Genomic DNA, 19,708 nt, shown 5'->3' with positions numbered 1-19,708 from the left:
TCTGGTCATTGTCTCATCCTCAGAGGCCTATGTTTGTTCAGGTGGACAACATCCTCTGATCCTCTATTCAGCAAGCAAAAAGCACAAGCTAGCTTATGGTCTCCAGAGTTTCAATGTGGTACCTTGAGGATTGTGGCAGCTGAGACTTTCAGCTCTGAATCTGTTCCCATTTCATCCTTTATCTCCTGCGATAGGCTCAATCTGTGCCCATGTGTCATTTGCACTCATTTGTAATCAAGGAATTCTCGTACACTGAGATTGTGGGTAGAAGTTAGGTATTACAAAAATAAGACAAATGTAACATCTCGGGGGCAACTAAGGATGAGACCAAGGAAATGCTGAAGGAGGAGGAGTGACAGACAGTTTTGTTGGAAAGCATTTCCCTGCATTCCAGAGCTGGCTGAATTTTACCTAACTGGAAGTACATAGAAGTAGGAAGGGCACTGTTTTCCCATGAAATAACTCAAGAGAATGTTGTTACTTTCATTCAGGGCCATTTCTTCATATTGCTTTATTTATTTATTTTATTTTTCCCTAGAAGCTGGTGAAAGTGAAATAACATTAACTATATCTTGGAGAATCTGTCAGTTAACTTCTCTTTAGTGGGAGAACTTTCTATCTTGATCACAAATTAAAGGGACTCCTTTGGGGCCAGCATGTCACAGAGGGACTTAAAAAAATTTACTTCAGGATCTTTTTCTGCTTTGTCATCAGTAAGTCACCTCCTTTTTCTCTTGTTTTCCCTCTCTTATATGATTCATTTACCAGTGTCGGTGGGAAGAGTTTGCTTTGCCTTCTTTGTCTGGGCAGAGACCATGGCCATGGAGACCTGATGGTGCTGAGCAGAAGAGGTACTTAAGTGTTTGCTGGCCTCAGGGTGAGATAGCTTGCAGAAACCCAACATTCTGCTGGTCTCCCTGATTCTTTCCAGCCCACTGTGGATGCTGTGCTGATGAGCATGGTGGGATAGAGATCAGTCACCATCTTGAGACAGTGTCAGGGTCTGGTAGAAAACTCAGTGAGTCCAAGCAAGAGAGACAGGACCTCAGGAGCATTCTCCACCCCAGCTTGGAGCTTAAAAGAAAAGGGAAAAGACATTTCTGCTTCAAGTGTTTTCTAACTCCTAGCTCCTAACTCTAACTCCTAGCTAAAAAAAGATACGAGCTACATGGTATATATTGCAAAATATGGTTGGTTGTGTAATGGCCACTGTCATATTGCAGCTGAGTACTATAACAGCTTTGCCAAGGTGCTGACAAGCATCGTACTGTGCTTTCAGGAATGTGTCTGGTAGCTGCAGAAGAATTTTTGAGGGCAAAGTCTGGGGAATAAAACTACATGATCGTTAGATGAGCAAATACAATAAATGATAATGCGCCATTACTCATATTTCTTTTCACTTGAAATATCAGAACTATGACCCACAAGTCCAAGAGCAGAGTCTCATGATTTTTATTCCTGCTGCTCCTTGTGCTATCTCTGGAGACCAGCAGTCTGTAATTGAGGTATTATTCACTTCAGTAATATGTACTGTTGAACCTGCCTCTGCTAGTACCCAGCACCTGAGCAGTACAAGTAGAGCTGCATAGTCAGCAGCAGAGGGAACTCTAATAACAGCCTACAAAGGACGCATAAACTGCATCAATAACTTCCCTTTACATCTGCACTGAAGACAGGCAGGAAAACGGTATATTGATGTAATTTTCAGAAGTGTTCAGCATCCAGGTTTAAAATGAAAAATAAAATTACATTTCTTTTAGAAACAATTACAATTTTAGGTGAGTCAGCTGATGCATTTTTGTTCATATCTTTGAGCTCTGATTTAATTTAAACTATCCAGATATTTTTGTAGACAAAGACAATGCTTGCACATCATTTTGTATTGCTAAATGCTGTATAAGTATGAACTGGTGTTTAGTTAATTCACAGTGAATAATTCATTAGATGAACAGCATCTAAGATTTGATTTTTTTCTTTTCCTGTTCCTGAACTGCCCACAGACAACATTTATTTTTTCTTTGTTTGCTTGCTGGTGAATAATTTCTTTAAATAATCCTTAATCTGCATCATTCTCTGATCAGTTTTCTAAGGATATGCAAAATTTCAACCAAATGCTGCTTTTAGTTTGACAGACGCCATACACTGCTATGCCATGCTTTTCTGACATGCATGCATACTTCTTTGTTTGCTCCAGTGATTCTGTCTCTGAAGTTGCTTGTGAACAACAGGTGGGAAGAAAATTAGGTGACTTCACTTAGTCATTCTTACTGCTTATATTACAGTACAGTTCAGGACTCCAACATAATTCACAGATTCAGAAAGCTAGATATTATCCATGCACATAGTAGGAGGCAATTCCTACCAAAACACTATGCATGGAGTAACTAAGTTATTGAAACTGGTACCACTGAATAGAGAGGAGAATTTTAATTCCTATTTTAAATTATGGGGCTCATGAGCTGTGTCCACATGGCGCTTGTTGACTCTGTGTGAGGGCATTAGCGGCTCCACAAGGCTGGGGCTGTTGGAGGCTCTGGAGCTCCAGGTGCCAGAGTAGAGATTCCCTTGGAAACCATGGAGAGTACCACGGTGGAGCAGATATTTCTGTATAGCCTGTGGAAAGGAGAAGTGAGGGAGTGTCTAGCTGCTGCCAAGGATACACACCACAGAGGAGAACAAAGTCCCTGAATAAGACTGAACAAAAGGAGTCAGGTGAGGCAGCCAATAAAGAAACATGGAAAGCAGGGAATCATCTTTGTTTTACTCTCCTCTGTGGAACTTATAGGCTAGTTGTCAGAATGCTTATGGAGGAATGTCCCAGCTATATTTCATACTAGTTCTATGGGTTTGTCACAGCCAGAAACACAGAAGCTGTCTTTGGAAGAAGTACTTCAACACAGAATTCTCCCCGCCCATGAAAAACATGAGCTGGAAAGGCAGCCTCCTTGCTAGCGCCTTTTCTGGCCCAGTGAATCTTTTATTTATTCATGCCAGAAGGAGCAGCTTCAATAAATAGGCTACAGAGAGCTCAGATTCTCCTTTGGTCTGTGCTTTGGTTATTGCCCTAGAGCTAGGGAGAAGTGGCTCTGATGCAGTTCACAGAGACTCCCCTTGCTGGGTGAGTGTTCACTGCAGAGCCTCCCTGCTGTCGTCTGGAAGGAAGTGAATTGCTTTTCCTTTTGCAAAGTCTGCTCTAGTAAACATTTTCACAGTGCATCTTTGAATTCAACTGCATTGCCCTGGCATTCAGAAGGCAGATGAGCTTTTGGATCCTAGTGGGGCACCAGCATAAGCCCTGTCAAGACCATGTCACCACTGGCCACAGTCAGAAGCAGGACTTGAAGTGAGAAGGGGACTTAAATATTGAAAACTGAGGAACCTTTCAACATGAAGCATTGGATGAGCAGCACTTTTGAGCACTGCAGAATCTTCCTATGTCCCACTTCAGGTGCTTTGCTTCCTTTTTAGATCTGAGCAGAATTAATTTATCTAAGGTCACACAAGGAAAAGGGAACTGCTTTTAACATATCCTGAGCTGCAGCCTAGCTGCTTATACATAAGGCTACTCCTAGAGTATCTGTGGAATGTTTTTGATTCTGTTGCTGCAGCTCCTTTCCAAAGTAAGGAGGAGCAAGGAGACAGAACTAACTGAAGCCGGTGGCAAGAGCAGGCAGAGAAAGAGACACCGTAATTTTTGGTAGGGAAAGGAAGAGGACTAAAAAATGTATGTAGCTGAGATTAATTCTCTCTTAAAGGCAGAAATGTGCAAAAGGTAACTGTCCGTTTCTGTTAAAAGCAAGAAACATGCAGCATCAGTGCCGCTGGCACCATGGTGCTGAGAAATGACAAAAGAGCCAGAGAGGGATGAGAACCTCACCCGAAATACTAGGAAGTCCAGGATCAGCAGGCATAGACTTGGCAGCATCAGCACTGGAGGTTGTCAGGAAACATCGACACATTCAAATACTTGCCTGCAGAGAAATTAAAAACAGTAACCGTCATTGGGGGAATAGGAGCGTGAGAAAGGTGGAGGAGGAGTATGTAAAAAAGTCTGTGCAAGCATAAATTGTTTTTTCTGTTGGAAAATTCCATCAGGATAATATTTTCCTGACCTCTGCCTATGAAACTCCTGAGCAATTGATAAGGATCAATTAACAGTATGCTGGGAGGAGGTAGGTGACTGTCAGAAGGAACGAAACACCCCTGCTTTCATTGCAGTTTGTGGAAAGATCAGAAGTGGCTGCTTAGGAGCCTGATAGTGCTTCTGCTGTCACATTGCAGGTTATAAACAAGGAAGATTTCACTTCCTATCACTGATTGACTGATTATATCTGCATAGTTCAAATGAGACAACCCTTCACAAGCAGAACAGGAATGTAAGCTTCTGCTATTTGATCTTGTCTCATGCAGTTGAATTGTACCCTGGGTCAGCAGTAGTATTTTCAGTTCAAAGCAAGCTACAGTTATTCCCATAGTAACTGTGATCACCACGTGCCATGTTATTTGGAAATACAGAAAATCAGGAATTCTGGAGAATTTGAGAATAGGAAAGTTTTCTGTTTTGTTAAGGAAACATCCTTGAACTGGAGCCGTGTGCTGTCTACATCTTGTCTTCCAAAACTCAGACCCTCTGCTATGCCACGATCCAGACTCTTTTGAATACATAATATAAAATGTGGTGATTCACTGCTCATCTTTGCTCACATCAAAAGCTTCAGCAAAACTCAGACACACCCACTGCCAGTGTCAACATATGCTGATTTTGACTTCCCTTCAAGGCAATTGAAACCCATGCAACATTTGCCTGCAACATGCAATGGGAATTGGTAGCCAAAACTGCCCAGAAGGAAAGCTACGTTAAACTGTGAGTCCTGCAAAGGCCATCACCTTTCTAGGAAGACTTACAACCACTTCCTCTCCCTCCACTCTCTTCATGTCACCTGGCTTCTGGGAGCCTTACAGTAGCAACTTCATTATTCTCATAACAGTAGAGGCAAATATTATTTGTGGAGTGAGTCACTTAGGTTCATATGCTGATTGCTATCTTATCGCAGGCTCCAGTCAGAGCCATTTTAATGATGCTCAAACAGCTGAGTTATTAAAACAAACCCAGGGGCAGCCAAGCGTAAAGGAGCTGGAGTCAGCTGAAGAAACAGGGCTGGAGCACTGCCCTCCTCCTCCCAGCACCAGTGCGCAGCGCTGCTGTCGATGATGCTCTGGAAGAACAGGCTAATGCCTGCAAACTCTGGGAAGGGCAAAGAGCTCTTTGCAGACCAGGAAATGCTGCTTACAATCTCAGCGTTAAATTGTATTTCAGGGGTCACTGGAGTCTTGTCCCGTGGCTTGGCCCCCTTGACTGCCGAAGTAGTACGAGTATAAAAAGTAAAAATACAGTTCTGTCACAAAAGCAGTTGTCCTATTACTGTGCTACAAAGTCTTGTGACACAGAGGTTTTGATTACCTATTACTACCCTGGATAAAAACAACTTTCTTATGGGCAAGTTCTTATTTTAGCTATGCTGATATCCTCCTCTGACTTACTCCACAGGGATGAATTTTGCTCTAGAAGTACTAAATTCAGCTATGAAAGCAGACAAGTGTTGTAGTCCATTGTAGTGCTCACATGCCCACCTGCTCCCTGCTACCCCTGTGGCTGCAGGGAAGAGAGTGAGAACATTCCCAGATTCAGTGAGGTCTTGCACCACCAGAAGAACTGTTGTTTGTAGAAGGGGCAGGTTGGTGATCCTGGTGTCACAAATTTATGTATTTATGTATATTTATGGGTGTCACAAGTAATGTATTTCCTACACAAAGCAGGAAAGCTCGATGTTTATATCCCACGAAGGATCCAAGATTTTTATTTGATCTGGAAAAACCCAAATCTTCTCCTGCTCTGATGGGAGATCACAATATTCCTCTGAGATTGTGGCACTCCCTTTCAATGAGAAAAAGTATTTGGTCTCCTATTCCAGCCCAGCTTCTCCTGAGATTAAACCCTGAGCAAATGATAATAACACATCTGTTATTGCAGTCGATGTACAGAGTTTTACTCTGCATGATTCACATGAAAGAGGAGACAGAGTAGGATGATGAGATGAGAGTAGGAGATGGCCAATTCTCACTTCATATAAGACTTTGAAAATGTAGGAGAGTGAATTAAAATAAAACCTGTGGATCTACAAGGGAAAAGTCCATCTTTCCTCCTTTAAGAGAAGACATAGTGCTCAGCCTGCAAAATCTTCTCACTTGCACTTCAGGTTTAAGGCCCTTTGTATGTCACAGGAAATTCTCTCCCTTTATAATTTTCTTGCTCGCCTATAGGTAATTGAACAGCAGATCAACACAGTAAACCCTTCAAAAGGAATTACAAGGATTACATATCTCATACTCACCTTGTTTCACCCTTTGCAGATGTTGAATGCAAGGCATCAGTTTCTTCCTAATCCGTATAACTCAGATACGTGGAGTTTTCTGCCAAGACACCATCCTCCTTTTCCTTCTTTGCCTAGAAACAGTTTCAGGAGAGAAACAGCTGAACTCAAAAAGTTATAGAAAACTTAGCTTGGGAAGCAGACGTGGCTTTTCAGGAGGAAAATCTGAGGTCTGGAAGAAAGAAGAGAGGGTAAGTGGGAAACAGATATAAAACGATGAGTCTTAGAGGGTTTGACTGGTGCAAGAAGATGATGGACTCATCCGCAGGCTGATACACATTAGTCTTGGTATTTTCTGAAATGGGCTAAAAGCTAGATCAGCATGCATCTCTCCGCTCATTTCCAACAAACCTGGAATAAAGGACAGAATGCGGTCACATTCTATAGGTATTGGATGGCTGCAGATACAAGGGAGAACAGTGAATTTATTTAGTGAAGGCACTTCATGGAGGTAAACTAAAAAAATACATTGATTTAAAAAATAGAAAGAATTTTCCCGAGTGCACTAAGCCACCACAACTAAGAAATTTGTCAGTGCAGTTACCTAGGCGATTACAAAGACTCTCATCTCCTTAGAAACTTGAGAACATACAGTAGGACTAAAGGTGGAAAATCTTTACCTACATAAGAAAATATAGGCAATAAGGAACCTTTTGAAAGCAGCAGGTTCTTTAGGAAAGAACTTTCCCTAAACCAGCTGCCAGGGAATACATACACATTATTTAAAAGCTTAGCAAATGCAACTGGAATTGTCTCTGTTCGACAACGTTGCAGGTCTGCTCTGCTCCAGTTTGCAGTAACACAGGAAGACCTGCTGCTTTGAGACTGGCTGAAAAGTCACAGCATAAATGAAGTCAGTGGAGATGTGACCTTTTATAGGAACTAAACATGCCTGCCGCTGTGCCAAGGAGTACCAAAGCCCCTTCAGTGACCACAGTGCTGGTGTAATGCCAGTGGACAGAGTCTCCTAAAGACACAGAAGGTCACATCTCTGCTACAGAATGGCACAGGGATTCCTGGTTTGATGGTATGTAACTGCTGAATTGCTAAGGTGGAAGCCGGGTTTATAAGCCAACTGGCAGCAGTTCACTGGTGTGACCAGGCTACTTTCAGGACCTGACCGGCTGCATTGTACAGACAGCTCCTCAGAGGGCTCTGTTTCAGAAATCCCTCCCTCCCTGATCTGAGAGGTTTGCAAGATGAACTCCTGCTCAAAAGGGATGCTGGAAAGACGTACCTGAGCTAGCAGCTGGTCACTTTGCCAGTATAAGCACAGCAGCACAGAGCTTTGCCTGAGCTGATTGCTAGGTCTTTATTAAACTCTGAATGTTGCAGCTCACGATGAACGCAGGTCAGCTTCAGTGATGGTGAGCTGGTTCCTGAGCCTGTGTAGCTTTAGCTGGTCTATAGGATCTGTAACAGAGTGGCTCTGTTCATCATAGGTGATGCCTAAATCAGCTAGGAAAATAGTATAGGAAGTCAAGAAAAGAGACTTCTCAGAGCTAAGTCTCTTCTGAAATATGCATTTACACTGCACAGTAGTTTAGAAGCTTTTGAAAATGTTCTCTAATGAGTATTTTTAGCATGGGGAAAAGCACAAAATTATTTGTGTTGACCAGTATTTATTTCTAATTAATTTTTGCTTTTTCTCATTTTTTTATTTATTTATTTTCCTGTAGCGTCAGCCTGTCTCCATATTCTGGTTAGTTGCACTTTATTTCCTGTGTTTGCAGGGAATAACTAATCCTCTACTTCCACCCTGACAAATAGAGATCATGGCCTCTTTGACCTCAATTTGTTTTAGTGCTATCAATTTCTTATTCATACAGCTGCTATCATGCTTTTCCAATGGCTGATACTTGGGGAACAAACTGAGGAAGGAATAAAAACTCAGGGCCTGATATAGTTTGATTTAAATGTAATTTCTTGAGGTCAGAAAGTGATCCTTCTTAGAACCAGCTGGGGTACAAACATGGCACTAATGCTAAGGGTTTCATACCTCATGCTGTGGTGTATGAAATTCTTCAGTGTAGGTCAACAAGGTTGATCTCTGTAGGTGGAGAACAGAGGAGTGATGCTGATATGATCCCTGGATTGTCACACAGCTTGAAGGTCTTACAATTTTAAAACTGACCTGTAGAAATTCCTTGTACTGCGGCACAATCCTGCCATGTGGACCCGAGATGGAACTTGACACCACACTAACAAATGGTCCAAATTCAAAAGGTAACCATTTCTTAGAGGCATTTTCTTTTCTTGTTTACTGGTTTGGTGTGTTTTTATACGGATAGGAGGGACTTCAAAGTTCTATCCAGCTGAGACTTCTGCCTGCAAATGAGCGGATGGCTAGATTAGTAGTTAGCCAGTAGCTGAAGGCTGGATTTTCACATACTTCTGTACACAAGTATACAGCATAGTGCTAGAAACTGCAACGCTGCCTGTGTCTCCCATGCTCAGTGAAGTGCAAAGCTAGGAAGTCATTCCTTGTGCCCATCAAAGGTCCTCATGGAGTTTTATTTTTCTGTATTAGAGGGAATACAAGGAAGCAGAGCATAACTCCCCAAAAGACAAGCAATCTCTGAAACAAGGCTGCATATATTTCAGTCACTGTATCATGTTCATTTTAATGTCCCTAAACTTGAAGATATAACCCAGAATTATCTATGATCAGCAGTAGGCAAGAATTAATATTTAATTGTGTGCTTGTCTACCTAGAATCTTAGCTGTATCATCCACTGAGCTCTGAACAGGCCAGGGAAACAAGGCAAGTGTGGCTCAAAGGCAGCTTATACCTGTCCAAACTGGTATTTGAATTGGGGAGCACAGTGAAGGGCTAAATTCTGTGGTCCCATGACCACACTCCCAATTTGGGCCAGGCTATTTCCCTCCATCATTCTAACCCTACCTTCAGTGGCATGCCCTTGAAATGAAAGAATTGGGGTGGACAATACAGTTCTGATGATGGAATCTTCATGCAACCCTGTGAACACCAGTAAGTCGCTGTATATCCATGGAGGAAAAGTCCTTTTCATGCAGTGCAAAGAGACAGAAATAGGGTCTATGGTCTGATCCAGTTACCTGCATCTCGTTTAGGATTATTTGGAGCGTGTCCTTCACCCTGACAGGAACAGGTTCTATGAGGAAACTGCATTTGATTTCTGGCTCAGAGTAGGCATTTATCACTACAACCAGTCACCAGCCTCTGCTGGAAACATGTCATGCAGAACCTGTCTGTGAGCAGTACCAATGACAAAGGGAAAAAGAAATAAAGAGGAGCATCCACATGGTGCTTTCCTTGACTCTCTCTGTGTTCCATGCTGGAGGGAGGTAACTGTCACCAAGGTGAGATTAAAGGCACTTGGCAGCTAACATCCTGTTTGGACTTTGCAGTCATTTCACTTTTTACATCTTCAGCATTGTTATTTACGCTTTAATGTTGATCTCATCTAATGCCTGATACCCATGGTGCAGCAGTTCTGTTCTGTCTCACTTGTCTTCACAGGTATGAGTTGGACACCCAGCCTATATGTACTACTATGCATCTGCATAACAAGAATTGGACATTCTCTCCTTCTATCCCTCTGTACTCTTGAGCAGGGAAAGATGACACAAAAGACTTTATGATCATGAAACATTTTTATATGTAGATAGATAGAAGTAAATAGAGATCTATGATTAAGGATCAATTGGCAAGTTGCAAAGTAAAGCATCGAGAAACCAAAAAATGTCAACATCAGAAATGCATATGCAATCTTAATTTACCCTGCTGGTGAATATACATTATAGTGTCTTTAATTATACAGCCACATTTTGTTTTGTTTCCAACATCCTGTTTTAGTCAGTGTGCAGGGCAGTCAGTGTTTTCTTGCTGAGCTCCTAGTCAATACTATCCCTTCCCCTCATGGCTCAATGGATAAGATTAGCCTTTCAGTTACTATGTGCTAGTCAAAGCTGAAGACAGAATGGACCATTCCTGTCTCTTCAAGAGTTCTCACCACTGTCATATTGAGCCATTTGGTGGTGAAAGGTATTCCAAAATACAACTTGTACAATAACAGCAGCTCCAGATTCCTACAGGTTTTAGGAGGAAGGCAGTAGGAATAGGTAATAGCAGAATCAAAAAGTCTCTAGCCTAATGCATAAATGGATGAGAGGAATAATTTCTATTAAGCACATTGAAGTAAACCAGAATTATTACAAAAACAGTTTCATAAACATAATGTTATTTGAGTTGATGTTTATTGAAGTCCATGTTTATTGTCCTTTGATAACTTTTCTGTCAAATGAACTCTGCTTATAAGTAGCACTAAAGTATTCAATAAATACACTGAAATCTCACCCTGACTGGCAAGCTGGACTCTTCCTGGCTCCAGTATAATTGTCAGTAATAGCCTCTGGGAGCGAAGCTTCATTAAGCTTCTGTTGACAATTCATTTAGCACATTGCAACCTGGTTTCCTCCCCTGTGGCTGTTTGGGTTTGGCAAGCCTAAAGGGGTCAAAAGTTCCTGAATCTCATTACTTGGTGAGTGGGACTCTGAGCAGTAAAGGGGAATGAAATATTTCAGAACAAACACTGCTGGGACCAAATACCTAATCCAGGTGGGATTCATTTTACTTATCTTCCACCTTCAGAATCTGAGGTATCTTTATTAAGGTAATCTTTAGGCTCCCAGAAAGGGAGAATTTAACCAACCACAAGTCATCCTGTCTGTTAGATATTTTATGAAGATGGATGTCCATTTAGAGGAACCCATCTTTATCCATGGACTATAGGGAAAACTTTGAGATTAGATGAGATGTATAATGTTCAGATAGCTCAAATCTGGGGAGAGAAATCTCTCCTAAAGGCCCGATGGAACTTGCTTCAGAGTTAAATTTTGCATTCAAAGGATTAGGACATGCTTCATCTAACAGTTTCATCACATTCAACCCTTACTTGTATAATATCCAGCCTTTACTCAGACTGGAGGAATGAATCAGCCATACTGGAACCTGAAACTTTCTATTACGCATCAGCATAGTATAGGTCCAAACCCACTTTTTATTGGATGGTTAAATGTCATTAACTGTATTGATGAGGGGAAAGAGAAAGGTGAAAAGCTATACAGACTGATGCTGCAGCTACTTTAGTTCAATATTAACTCTGTCAGACTGTGTTATTGTCCTGTACACTAGAAATATTAAATATACAGTCATATGCATACCTGTCTGTATTCTGCTTTCAGAAAGAATGAGTTTCTTTTACCCTTCACCCCATGCCTCCTTTCATACACATGTACTCGTGATACACACTTTTTTTACCTTTCAGGCTGACAATGAAAATACTAAAAGCTCCAGGGAAAATCACCTGGAGGACAATGCAAATCTTCACACAAAGAATAGCCTATGTTGTGCCTGACAGTCTCTCCTTTTTCTGTATTCTGACAGATTAACACAGTGTAACATAAAGGGTGGAAACTAAAAATGAAAGCAGGAAGAAGACAGAGAGGAAGAAGAATAGTCCAAATGAAAAAACATAGTGATTGATAATATAATGTTATAGTGTTCATAGAAAAGAGCTCTTGGAACTGAAATTATTAATGACTTCAGAGTTGCATAGTTTTAATATGTGAAAATAGAGCTGCCTTGAAAAGGAAAGCTAATGTCCAATTATATATCCAAAGTCTGTTTAAGAGAGAACATTTTTTTATTCCAGAATGGGTGGTCATATCTCTCCAACATTAGTGAATTCTAGCAGGGTTGGGAGGCATCAACAGAGATGTTATAAAAACTGCTGTCAAGTGATTTCTACAGATTTTAATTTCTTTTTCTTACCTTTGACTATCTAAAATAGCCCCTTTGAAGTTCAAGAACACAACACTTCCCTGCTGGGATTATCCTCAACTATATAGCACACAGAGTTGATCCCCTTTTCCCTCATCGCCCCCATGACTCATTCATCACATCAGAGAGCCTGGAATGTCTCTTAGTTTATGTTCTTTCCTTCTGAACACAGGATTATTACTGAAGGTGTCAGCAGAGACATGGTGAGAAGCAGAAAAAGCCCTTCAGAGCTGAACATCCCCAAAAGGGAGAGTGATGAAGAGCAGGGAGCTGCTCTCTGCCAAGTTCATTGCCCACTCAGAACTCTGCTGCATTATTGGTTCTGTCATAGACTTTGGGCACTCTTAGTAACCTAACCTCTTGGTGCCTCCAATTTTTTCTATAAAATAGGAATGTCTTAATAATAATAATGATAACTTATGACAGTGCTGGAGTCTGAGGAGAGCAATGTTTTTCTACTGTTGCAACTGGGGATTCTCTGTACAGATGGCAGACACCCCTCTGCATGTAGAAGGGTGCAAACGGCAGAAAATAGAGCCATTTGAATATCACCAACAGCAATCATCTGTTGTGTTTTTTTACTTCCTAAATGAATTGATACAGGTTGCATGCACAGCTCTTTCAGGATTAGCGTCAGCAAACAGCAATTAGGTAGAGTTTTAATTGTATATTCACAGAATTTCACTCACAGAAAACAGGTTTTAAGTTTCTGTACTGTTGCACCTGAGAAAAGTGAAGCGTTTGTATTGGATAACTCATGCTTACACTTCCTCAACTGTGGAATAGAAATACTACCACTAATCATGGTGTAACTGCATGGCTCTCTTGTAAATAGCAAGCTGCCCATAAAAGCAGTCTTGCAAAAATGTCATCAAATAATTTTGAGTAACAAACTATTCTGAAGCAGTCACAGTCTGCTAGTGACTGTCTCTGCAAAGCACAGAGAGAAGACCATCAGGCAAATTATTTACTAGCAATTATTCATCCAGATTTACTGAGAAACGATCTTCTCAGAAACTGGAGTTCAGCATAAGAACCTTCATTTTACGATCTAATTTCTCCCCATGTACTGCCATTTCTTGCCCCTTTTCCTCACCTCTAAAATTCTTAACCACAGGATTTGGTTAAAAATCCTTTCTTTGAAGTAATTAGCAATAACATCTGTACAGATTTTAAATTCCCTGAAATAGTCTTTGTCTGCAGCAGATGAGGTATGTACTTATTTCACATGACAGCCCCAGCTTCAATCTCCCTGATAATCTGATTAGAATGGGACTAATGGACTTACACTGCAGAACTAAGAAGGTTGTCATATTTGCTTTGCTATTTCCAGTCCAAGGCTCACAAACAGCTAAAACATCTGCAGAAGATTCCTAAGAAAGCAAGGAATAGCATTAAGATTTCCTGCAACTGACACTGATACCTTAGTTACAGAACCATATATCTTTCTTAGAAACTGCAAATAAAACCAGAAGAGAGAAGAAACACTCCCGGATCTTCTCCCACTCTACTTCTCCAACTCTGCTTCTCCAACTAACATATGGATCACGACACTCTGCACACTGAGAACTGTTAAAGCAACATGACCTAAGACAACTTCATCTTACAGAACATTCTTTCTCCCCGCCCAGACCCTCCTCCCTTGAAGTACTGGCAGAATTAAAGGAATATATGGTCTTGGAAGGAGGATAACAATGAAGAGGTTATAGTAAAGAACAAATGAGAAGTTGTCAGCTGTGATTTGCACTGAGAGGAGGGAATCAAGGAAGTCAAGAGAAATAGCAAGGCTGTTCTCTCACTGGCTTCTCAGAGACGTGCAAACACGATGCTCAGGGGCACAGGTATCCAAGACTGGAGGGCAGGATTCTCTGAAAACAAAGCATTAGGCACTAGGTGTGGATTGGAGTTTTATCATCTACACTGCATTGCACCTGCCCCTTAACAAGCATGCTGGATGCTCCCAGCAAACAACTGCTGCTGCTCTGAAGGTGGTTTTTGCCTCCCTTCTGGAGTTGCAGGCTGCTTGTGTTGCTGAGCATGGATGTATTAGGGCAGAGAAGATGTTGGACCGCATGAGCTTCCCTGCTCGTTACAGCCAGCCTGACAGTCCGCAGTGAGTGCCAGCTTCCTGCTGTACCACATCTGTGTGCTTGTTAGCATTTCATTTTGGAGCCTGAGAGCACTTCAGAGGCTCCTTGTTTGAGCAGTGAGGATCATAAGCAGTACACATCAAAACAAGAAATGGACAGAGGCAATAGTCTGCCTCTGGTGACTGGACATCCTTGTCATCGGGATGAGTTCTTGCAGCCTGTTAGTTCCCAAGACGAATTTGATATTGTAGGTATTAATTATTATAAGGAATATGCTTCTGGATAACTAAATGCTCTCCTGTAGGCACTTTGGAGATGCAGCTGATTTATGCATGGCTGCTGATTTGCGCTCTTGGGGAAAACAGGTTTCTGCTTCCTTTCCAGATCACGGCAGGCTGTGTGTGACTGAGAAGTCTGGCTGCTTCCAAGCTGAGCATTTGTGGCAATCCATGAGTTGCCTACTCTAAGCTGAAGATGTTGATATGACTGCAATTGTTATGGTGCCAAAATAAAGGCACCAGTTGGAAAAATAGATTGTCACTGGTGAGTTTTCCATGCACTTACAAGGACTTGAAACTGCTGTGGTGAAGTGGGACTGTTTTCAGAGATGTGCTAAAACTTGGTGCATCTGCTCCAAAGATGATTTTACTATTAAAGCCAAACCATTGCAACTGTTAATCCAGTATATCAGTAGAGCTATTGGAGGGGCAGAGGACTCCCCTGTGCTATTTGAACTGTGATCTGTGTACAGCCTTGGGATCTCTTGCTGGCAAAGCTGTTGCAGGGTTTGCTGTTGTAAAATTACAGCTTTCATAAAATTAACAGTTGAAATAAATAAAAATGTAACAATCCCCCAAGTCTCTGTGCCCCATTTCCCCTGAGTTGCGCAATACCCTCTGTGTTGGTAGCCGCTGCCAGCTTTCACTCTGAGAAGCTAAGCCAACATATCCATGGGTACAGAAATGGAAGCTTGAACTTACGGCACCAAAAATGGCTTGTTTGTTTCTGAGCTAAAAGAGCACTGCACAACAAAGTCATAAGCCATTAGAAGTTCTCTGCTCAGTGCCCTGCTTACATGTGGTATGGGAAAGTCCCTGCCCTGGGGAAGTTCAGTCCTGCCAGTAGGAAAGACAGATGAGGCAGGGAAGAAAAAGTTGCTGTTCTGCCAGTATCATATTTTGACTGATCCAGGGTGCAAGTAGAAATTACGTGTATCTGTATGTTGATGTCAATGAAGTCCGTGTGCTGCTAATCCCATTATAGCTGGACCATAAATATTCTGCAGCACCATTCAACAGAGGATTATATTGGGCCTGGCAGAGTTCTCCTAGGGCTTTCCTTTCCTCTTCTTTTCCTAAGCGCTTAGCTGGGCTCCAAGTTTACCACAGAAGGCTTGCAATCTGCAGCTGTCACAATAACTTTTGCATTGTCTGCAAATATCCATCTCCTTCATGTCCCTCCTGCCAGCCAACTGCCTGCTGTGTATGCTTTATGGAGATTTCTGTGTTTTCCTCCTGCTCTGCTTAGCAAACATGTTTGTCCTGGCCCATACTAACAGTTGCTGTACTGAACAGCTATGATGAAAGACACGGAGAGAAAAGCATTCAGTTTTTCTCTGGGAAACCTGTGGCATAACTGCTCATTGCTGGTATTTCCAGGTCATTATTGGTAGGTGTCAAAGAGCAGGAAGAAAATACAAAGGACTGCTTGTATTATACCCTCTGTGGGTCTTCCCCATAAAGCACAGCTGCAGCTGGCTGGGAAGGCACAGGAGAGAAGTACGTTTCAGCATCTATCCTTAGGCAGCAGAAATGCCAGCCAGAGCATGTCAGCGTAGCAAGTCTGGCTCCCCCAGACCTCTCTGCCTTGCAGGTGGCTGGACATCCTGCTAGACAGGATACTTCCACCTCACAGTACTCCCCACAGAGAGCTGCATGCCTGTAAGGAACAGCAAAGCATGTGCTCTAGGGAAATCTTCTTTTCCCCACAGTTTTCCTCCTGAGCACCTCAACTTCTTCTTCCTCATGCCCCCAGCAACTGATGTTGAGAGCAAAGAGAAGTAAAAGGGAAGCATGCACTATTGTCTGGGCTGAAGGAAATCAACACAAAAGGGACACTGGAGAATCCAGCAGGGTGGATGACAGAATAGAATCACACCAGCAGAAGAAAGTAGGGATGTATTACAACAGGGATTTTTAAGGAAAGAAGAATGTATGAAGTGTACATCAGAGTGAAGGATTCTGTATAGGGAGCAGTGTGTGCACGAAGGACGCTCGTGGATGAAGGAAGGGGGTGTGAGGTGTAAGGAGGAATGGAGACAGAAAGGGAAGGAGGGAAGGAGGGAGGGGTGGAGAAGGTGTGGGTTGCATACAAAGGGCGTACAAAGGGCGAGTGTTGGAGTTGCCTGTGGAGCTGGGTGGGCTGGAGCTGGGATGAGAGAAGCCATGGCAGGCAAAGAATTAATAGGTAAAGGCTGTCCATGTGTGTGTATGATGTCCTACCTATAACAACAGAATGTGCCTCAAAGTGCTGTGGAATTGTCTCTACCTTCTATGAGAAAAGGAATGTCTGGGTAAATAAAAATAAAAAAACCCCTACCCTTATATAAAGAAAACTTGGCAGTGGGAGTAGGTTGTGGGTTTGACAGAGCTTGAAAGAAAACATGGTCTCAATGATGCTATTAATCAGCCCATGCTGAAACCTGCTGCAGATGGCATTGCATGTTGAGCTGAAAGGGCTGATGTTCAGCTGTGAGCTGGTGGCACAGGCAGAGGCTAGTGCCACCCGATTCTGACAGTGCTGTTCCCAAGACAGAGCCCAGCCTGGGGGCTGGCCGAATCTCAGTGCTGCATGGGCAGTAAGAGGGCACAGGAGGATGTAGGAGAGGGCTCCATGCTCCATTTCTACACTCTTACAAGCCTGTGCTGTTGCTCACCTGGCAGAAGGCAGGGAAAGCAGCTGCTCTCTGCTGAGAGGTTGAAGTGTTCGTGTTTGAGACCTCCCCACCTGCTCATCTCACAAAAGGCTGTTTTCTTTGGCCTCCCCAGCCTTCTGTGTACTTGGGGACTCTGTTACAAAAAGAAAATAATCGTTTAAAATGTCATTTTTAAAGAAAGGAAAGGCAGAATTGTACTTCGGCATGACTGTACTTGGCATCTGCATTTTTATATATGTTTGACTGGAAAACTGACCTGGGATTTAGCATCTCTTTTGGCACTGTTCAGTTTGTGCAACATGAGTATAGGAATGATTCGTGCATGCTTGGCAAGCAAGCACCCATAAGGATTCGCCATATAACTAGGAGGGTAATCAAACATATAAATGGATAAATTGCCTTGAATGGCCACACTCAATGGTCTTCCCTGACCCCCTCATTAGGAGCTTATCTCCCCATCTAGCAGGACTGGGAACTGCTTAGAAGAGACATTTTTCTTTCTCCCTTTTGTAAGCACCCTTTGCCTTCTCTGTCTTTACTGCTGCTAATCTTGCCTGCTGTGAGTCACTTCTACTGCATCTATTGCCCTGCCTTGACTGCATCTTTAAACTCTGCTGGTCATTTTCTCTCACAGCCTTGCCAACAATTCTTCATTTTGTGTGCAAACACACTCCCACCACAAGGAGCTAGAAACATCTAAATGCTGAATTCTATTGCAACACCCAGATTATTAAGATACAAATATCTCCTTGGTATAAATGGAGAAGAAAATGACAGAGGAGCAAGGTTGCATGTTGGCATCTCAGGGAACTCACATGTGTGCAATTGCAACATGCAGCAGGGATAAGAGATAGCAAAGGAAGGCTTACAGCAACTGAAACAGTGCTAGGAATCAGTTCTAATGGCTGATGTGGTAAGAGTTGCGCAGGGCTATGGTCACTTTGGTAGGCACACCCTCAATTGGGGGCTATCTGCATGAGGGAAATGGGTGAGCTGAGCTTTTCCTGCAACCTCTGACTCCTGCTATGCTGCTGCTTCTCAGAGAGAGCTTCAGTTTTGAATCAAATCAATCTTCTCTGCTCCTGAGCCTTTGAAAACTGTGTGAAGAAATTCTGTTCTGCCCATTCACCCATGATAGAGAAAAAGGCAGGTGCTTAATGAGTGTTAATAAATAACACTTTATTTCCATGGTAACATTTAAGCCTTTAGGTAAAGACATTTCAACAAAGACAGATACTCCCTTTGAAACAGAAGAGTGCAGAGAAGATGCATTTTGACTAACTAGAAGGACCTATCCAAGACATGTCCTTTGGGAGTTTTCTTGCCCTAAACTCTCTCAAGAGTCAAAGCAAAATAGAAGGCTCTCCAGAGATGTTCCAACACGACTAAGGTGTAGGTCACACCATGAAAACTCTCTCTCCAGTAGCTGCAGACTGAGGGAGTGATCCCATAGGACAATCCTCCTTACCCAGATGCTGCATATCATCTTGGATGAATAGGTGAGTAGGGTCTGTCTCCACCTGACACTCATCACCCATACTTTTTTTTAAGTGGTAGTTCACCCTAACAGTATTTTGTTGAGCGCCATCATGAATGTTGTGTTCTCCACTCCAAAGAAAGGTCATAATAGCTCTTTTCCTTGCTCTCATGGGAATGGACAGTGTTTAGGAAAGGCAGACACTTGTGCTCTGCTCAGAGCAGATGTCTGATGAAGAGTACATGACTCCTGAAGACATTAATCTATCAGAAGAGCTAAGCTAATATAACAAGGAGGTACCAATGTAAGCACCAGTGAACAGAAAGTAAGTAGTTCCCTTGAGTTATTGTTTTATCCTGTCACTGTTTGTGGGATGAGGAAAGCGTATGGTGTCCTTTAAGATATGCTAGGTCTTAGGGACTTTGCTATGACACTATGTGAGTTCACAGACACGTCTTATACATTTCTCTTAGAAAGACTTTTGGGAGTGTTATCACATTCGTTTCATTTTTGTGATCAAGATCTGAGAGAACAGAAAGCTGCTTGAAGTGATGGCTCTGGATTCCCAGAGGTACTATGCTGTCATGTCTGATGCACCTCTGAGACTTTAGGTGACTTAAATATGTCGTAGGACCCTGCCACTCTTTTCAGAGGCTTGTCACTTTGGCATAGGGTAGAAGTGAAAGCAGAAACTAAAAATGTTTTAAAAGAATTATATACTGCAGTCTCTTAATATCTGTGTTTCTAATCCTTTAACTTTATGTAAACTCCTCTTCAAAGTCTGGGTTTCCAGTACAGAACAAGATCCCTCTTAATGCCATGTCATTGAAGATTCATTCTTTTAAAGGATCTTTGAAGCATTACAAGGTTTCTTTACTGGAGAATGCACTGATGTGGCTCTTCTTTTGGCAAATGCAAGATTTTGGATTTCTAGTCCTTTTCACATTCTCC

The sequence above is a fragment of the Strigops habroptila genome, chromosome 10 (genome assembly GCF_004027225.2).
Source record: "Strigops habroptila isolate Jane chromosome 10, bStrHab1.2.pri, whole genome shotgun sequence".
NCBI classification, from domain to species: domain Eukaryota; kingdom Metazoa; phylum Chordata; class Aves; order Psittaciformes; family Psittacidae; genus Strigops; species Strigops habroptila.
The sequence above is the reverse complement of the archived record's forward strand: the minus strand, read 5'-3'. Positions refer to the sequence as shown.